The sequence below is a fragment of the Harpia harpyja genome, chromosome W, assembly GCF_026419915.1.
Source record: "Harpia harpyja isolate bHarHar1 chromosome W, bHarHar1 primary haplotype, whole genome shotgun sequence".
Taxonomy (NCBI): Eukaryota; Metazoa; Chordata; class Aves; order Accipitriformes; family Accipitridae; genus Harpia; species Harpia harpyja.
In genome coordinates this window covers 31,737,352-31,742,173 of record NC_068968.1, presented here as the reverse complement: position 1 = coordinate 31,742,173, position 4,822 = coordinate 31,737,352, and the positions used below count along the sequence as shown (strand labels likewise).

At 46.5% G+C, this 4,822-nt stretch overlaps 1 long non-coding RNA gene across 1 annotated transcript; it reads right to left on the bottom strand.

Annotated features, from left to right (window-relative positions):
• Positions 1 to 2,341: 2,341 nt before the first annotated feature.
• On the bottom strand, positions 2,342 to 4,587 carry LOC128136225 (uncharacterized). Its single transcript, XR_008233290.1, has 2 exons — positions 2,658 to 4,587; positions 2,342 to 2,414 (listed from the first exon to the last, which is right to left on the bottom strand). It is a non-coding gene; the product is annotated as an uncharacterized LOC128136225 (long non-coding RNA).
• Between the last annotated feature and the right edge of the window lie 235 nt (positions 4,588 to 4,822).

The following is a 4,822-nucleotide window of genomic DNA, read 5'->3' as shown; positions in this document are numbered from 1 at the left end:
AAAAAAGTGGTAACAAAATACATGATTGGTTACAAACAATTTATATAACAAAAGTACTTCTATGCATGTCTAAATGATTACCTAACTCATTACATTAAGGTGGTCTTAAATTTACATACTCATTATGCACAAGTGGGTGTCATTTTTAGTATTAAAATCAAGCTAAGTTAGCTAAGGACACACTTTTTTCTTGACACTACTCCAGAACTGGGCACTTGTGATATAAATCAGAAGTAAGGCAATAGCATTGACAGAACCTCATTGTTTCACCTCCTTGCTTCAATGGATTCGATGCAGGGACCTTCCATTCTTGTTCCTATGGTTTCAATAACAGATTGTCCTTCCGACATCACTGTTGACTGTGTGGCTCCTCTAAGCTTCCTCTATGCACAGGTTATTTCCTCTGCAAACCTAGAGATGATTCTATGGTTGCAAGATACTAATAAAGTAGCTACTATACACTTGGGGCTGAAAGTGCCCAGTAAAAATCCTTCATCATTGGGATCACACACAGTGTGTTTAGTCGACAAATTGCTTTGAGTCCAAAGATAAACCTTCATATCAAAGCCCATTTTTGGTAGTTTAAGCTTGCATTACCTATTTTACGCATTGTTTTCTCTGTCACAAAGTGAACATTTTCCTTTCCAGAGGAGAAGCACAAGAATTAAAAAAGATGTTAAAAAAGGTACCAACTTTTTTCATCACCACCACATCAGGATATTAAAACTCAGTTGTTTTTGAGATTACCAGTAAATGTCACGCAAGAAATGACAACATATAACAAGAGATAGTTCTACTTAGTACTTGTACACAGTGTTTTCCACGTGCAAAGACCTGAGCAAACATTAACTGGACAACTGTGTTTCTTTATCTTTGGCACTGTCATGGTTTAAGCCCCAGCCAGTAACAAAGCACCACACAGCCACTTGCTCACTCCTCCCCCAGCCCCAGTGGGATGAGGAGGAGAAAATATAAAGAAAAGCTTGTGGGTCAAGACAAGGACAGGGAGAGATCACTCACCAATTATAGTCACGGGCAAAAGACAGACTCAACTTGGGGAAGAAACAAAATCCATTTAGTTTACTACCAATCAAATCAAAACAAGGATACTGAGAAGTAAAACCAAGTCTTAAAACACCTTCCCCCCACCCCTCCCTCCTTCCCAGCTCAACTCCACTCCCGGTTTTCTCTACCTCCTCCCCCCGGTGGCGCTGGGGGATGGGGGTTGCAGTCAGTTCAGCTCCTTCCACTTCAGGGGGAGGACTCCTGTTGTGGTTTAACCCCAGCCAGCAACTAAGCACCATGCAGCCACTCTATCACTCCCCCTCCTCAGCTAGACAGGGGAGAGAAAATATAAGAAAAGGCTCGTGGGTCAAGATAAGGACAGGGAGAGATCACTCAACTAATTACCATCACAGGCAAAACAGACTTGTGGAAAATTAACTTAACTTATTGCTAATCAAACCAGAGTAGGGTAATGAGAAATAAAACCAAATCTTAAAACACCTTCCCCCCACCCCTCCCTTCTTCCTGGGCACAGCTTCACTCCCGAATTCTCTACCTACCCCCCCCCCCCCCAGCTGAGCAGGGGGACAGGGAATGGGGGTTACGGTCAGTTCATCACACATTGTCTCTGTTGCTCCATCCTATTCAAGGGCAGGACTCATCACACTCTTCCCCTGCTCCAGCGTGGGGTCCCACCCACGGGAGACAGTCCTCCACAAACTTCTCCAACGTGGGTCCTTCCCACAGGCTGCAGTTCTTCACGAACTGCTCCAGCATGGGTCCCTTCCATGGCGTGCAGTCCTTCAGGAGCACACTGCTCCAGCATGGGTCCCCCACAGGGTCACAAGTCCTGCCAGCAAATCTGCTCCAGTGTGGGCTCCTATCTCTTCATGGGTCCACAGGTCCTGCCAGGAGCCTGCTCTAGCGTGGGCTTCCCACAGGGTCACAGCCTCCTTCGGGCACATCCACCTGCTCCGGCGTGGGGTCCTCCACAGGCTGCAGGTGGATATCTGCTCCACCGCGGACCTCCATGGACTGCAGGGGGACAGCCTGCCTCACCATGGTCTTCACCACAGGATGCAGGGGAATCTCTGCTCCGGCGCCTGGAGCCCCTCCTCCTCCTTCTTCTTCACGGACCTTGGCGTCTGCAGGGTTTTCTCTTACATGTTCTCACTCCTCTCGCTCCGGTTGCAGATTCTGTGCTGCAGCAACTTTTTTTCCCTCCTTAAATATGTTATCACAGAGGCGCTACCACTGTCGCTGATTGGCTTTGTTGTCCCAAAAGTGGGGTTGTTTACCCAGTGTGCGAAACGCCAATATACACACAGAGGAGAGGTATTTTATTCCAATTCATGTTTGCACAAAGTTGGGGGCTAGGTGGTAATCCACAAAGCTAGCACACCTCATACCTAAACGGGCAAGCAATTTATACAGTTTAGTTTTACATATTTAGTTTCCAAAGTTCTTCCCCAAAACTATTATTGGTAGTTGCTTATCTACCACAATTTCTATTGGGCTAAAGTTTTCCCTGCTTCAAATTAAAGGTACAGTGTTCTTTTATTCTACAGCACATACTCAAGGAGAGTGGGGGGGGTAAATCTTTTTGGTCTTGAATTGAGTCCGTGGTCATGATCTCCCCCTGCCGCCTTTACCTTTCCCCCAGTTACTGAAGATATTTGCTGACTTCATGCCTATTAGCAATTATTCTACTTTCAGTGCCTCCTGGGGTAGGATGTTCCCTTCTTATCAGTCTTTTAGTTCTTCTTCAGGGGCACAGGTGTTAGCAAGGCATGCATTGTTTATACAAAGGGTATCCTGTTTCACAAGACATTTGTGGCCTTTTTAAGGTGGCTTAAGTACATCAGCTTGGCCTTGGCCAGTAGTGGGTCCATCTTGGAGCTGGCTGGCATTGGCTCTGTCAGACATAGGGGAAGCTTCTAGCAGCTTCTCACAGAAGCCACCCCTGTAACCCCCCCTGCTACCAAAACGTTGCCATGCAAACCCAATACAACTCCTCACTCTTCCCCTGCTCCAGCATGGGGTCCCTCCCATGGGAGACAGCTCTCCACGAACTTCTCTGGCATGTGTCCTTTCCACAGGCCGCAGACCTTCAGGCACAGGCTGCTCCTATGCAGGCTTTCCCATGGAGTCACGGCCATCCTCAGGGGCATCCAACTGCTCTGGCATGGGGTCCTCCATGGGCTGCAGGTGGGCATCTGCTCCACTTTTCACCTCCATGGGCTGCAGGGGGACAGCCTGCTGTCTCCCCACGGGCTGCAGGGGCATCAACCTCCTCCGGTGCACCTCCTCCCCCTCCTTCTTCACTGACCTCAGTATCTGCATAGGTATTTCTCTCTCATTTCAATCTCCTCCCCCACTGTAGGTCCCCCTTCTTAAATCTGTTATCCCAGAGGCACTACCATCATCACTGATTGGGTCGGCCTTGGCCAGAGGTGGGTCCGGCTTGGAGCTGGGGAAGCTTCTAGCAGCTTCTCACAGGAGCCACCCCTGTAGCCCCCTCCCCCGCTACCAAAACTCCACCACGCAAACCCAAAACAGGCACGAAGCCTACAGGAGATGATTTAAGTGACCTTGCATTTTTGCAAACCTACTGGAGACAGAGTTATGTTATCTCCAGTGAAATCAGAACTGCAGGGAAGCTGAGTAGCAAATTGAAATTCTTGATAATTTCAAGCTCAGCAACTCACTGTCTGAAAAGGAAAGGAATACTTAAAGTCTGGCATCTAAAACAATCACATGGCAAAGACACTGAACATCACTATATCACAAGGTCATCCACAAAAGTCTGCATGTGCTGGACTTCCCAAGAGAGTCTTAAAAACAAGAACAATCCTATTGTAGGGAATGCATTCACTAGACAAAACATCCCTCAAACTTAAAACAACAGACAATGGCTTTTCTCAAAAGAATGCCTTATCTGAAAACGTTATAACTCAGGGGTCAGTGATAAGTGGGTAAGTAGCCTACACCTTTCCCTGTCCTCCATCCCAAATTTAGAGACTGTATTTGTCAGTAGCAAACTTGTGTGGTGGGAGTGGAAATTTCCCTTGCAGAGGGGCAAGATGTTGTTGAACTTATCAGAAACAGCTTGTCCAAGTCTGTGGCAGCAGCTCCCAGGACATTCAGAGCTTAGCAGATGTCAGAAGCTGCTGCCTCCAAGGCCCCTTTCAATTGCTGTGGCTCCAGCTCTTTTCTGTACCTTTCAAAATCTGGCCATGGCGCATATATGGCACCAACGGCATTGCAAGCTGACCTCTGTTGCACTGCACTCCAGTGAGGCAGCGCCCTGAAGACCATGACAAAAGATGCTATGTTCATTAACTTTACCACAAGTAAGGTCTTGATCTCTAATTAAGTTGTCAAAAAAGCAAAATGTGACAATGGCTTTGAAAGTAATTCATATCGATATTATCTAAATGTCACTAATTGCTACAACAGAAATAGTCTTTTCCAGCTTCACTTGGCCATCCACATTCCTTATTTTAGGTGACAGACAGCTAATAATATTAATTATTTTTACATAAGACAAAACATTTGCAGCTCACAGCGCTTACACATGCATTTCTTTAAAGGTGGAAACAGTAGCAGCAATGCAAGTAACCTGTGAATATTTTAGAACCAGAAGCATTAATCCATTCTCCTCTTGCTTCTTGCACTGCTGTGCCTAGTTTGAGTAAATGTCCACGCAAAGTGCATGAGGTCTGTTTGACACTGGAGACTGTATTTGTGTCAGACCACGAATTCCATTTGAACAGGAGATAAAAAGCACCATGGGGAAGACAAGAAGCAGTTGGAG